The 1,000-nt window shown below is 63.6% G+C and overlaps 1 long non-coding RNA gene across 1 annotated transcript; it reads right to left on the minus strand.

Moving 5' to 3' along the window:
• LOC135980738 (uncharacterized) lies at nucleotides 1-998 on the minus strand. Its single transcript, XR_010597639.1, has 3 exons — nucleotides 904-998; nucleotides 261-357; nucleotides 1-78 (listed from the first exon to the last, which is right to left on the minus strand). It is a non-coding gene; the product is annotated as an uncharacterized LOC135980738 (long non-coding RNA).
• Nucleotides 999-1,000: the final 2 nt, after the last annotated feature.

Here is a 1,000-nt window from a genome sequence, read left to right on the forward strand (position 1 = left end):
GTCCACTCAGCTCCTCCTCTCCCCGCGCGGGGTCCAGCCCTTCCTCCTCGTACTCCGTCAGGTAGTCAGATTCCTCACCTGGGATGGGAGCACACATGGAGCTGGCAGTTGCTCCTGGCCTGGCCCTGGTGCCCCTCAATCCCGATTTGCAGCCCCCACTTCTATCCTAGCCCCCCTCCCCCAGCCTTGCTGGGGCCCCAGAATCCTACTGGAGTGACATGGGCAGAGAGCCCTGCGTCACGCCCCCTGCCCCCACTCACCATCAGCGTAGCCATCGGACAGGTAGCTCTTGGCCGGCTCGATGCAAGACACGATCTCAGCCAGATCAGTGAACCCCGCGCTGGGGCAAGTCAGCACCTGGGGGGTGAGAGCCAGGTGAGAGATGCCCCCGCCAGGTAGCCCTGGGGGGTGGGATACAGGGAGGAAGTGCTATGTGGGCTGAGCTAGAGAGCGGGTGGTTCAGGAGGGCTCCGGTGGGTGAGGACAAGGAGTGGGGGGCATTGTGGCAAAGGGTGTGGGTCAGGCTCTCACCCCATGGCTCTGAGTTCAGCCCCGAGGGGATCCCCCACTTCGCCAAGGGGCTCGGCCTAAGGACAAAGGGACCAGAGCCACACGGCGGCCCCTGCTGGAACTGGGGTCTGCACTGATGAGGGAGGGCACTTCCTTGCCAAGCCCCCCCACTCTCCTTGGAGCCCCCAGCCCTACTACTTGGGGCGCCAGGGCTGAGGTGGTTGTTCCCGTGCCTCAGGCACTGGTCCTGTGTCATGGGGCTGCCACAGCCAGGACCCTGTAGGAACGTCAGCTTGGCACAAAAGGGAGCTAAGCGGCTGGAGTGTGACGAGGCACAAACTGTAGCTACCCATCCCCTGCTGGCCCATGCCCCACTGTTGCCCCCTCACTCACATACATGCGCTTGCTCTCGTAGAAGTTGGCCGAGCACCGGTCCTTCACCATCTTCTCAATGATGTCGCCGCGGCTCCAGCCGCTGAACATCACCTTG

Source organism: Chrysemys picta, unplaced genomic scaffold (assembly GCF_011386835.1).
Source record: "Chrysemys picta bellii isolate R12L10 unplaced genomic scaffold, ASM1138683v2 scaf8743, whole genome shotgun sequence".
In the NCBI taxonomy this organism is placed as follows: Eukaryota; Metazoa; Chordata; order Testudines; family Emydidae; genus Chrysemys; species Chrysemys picta.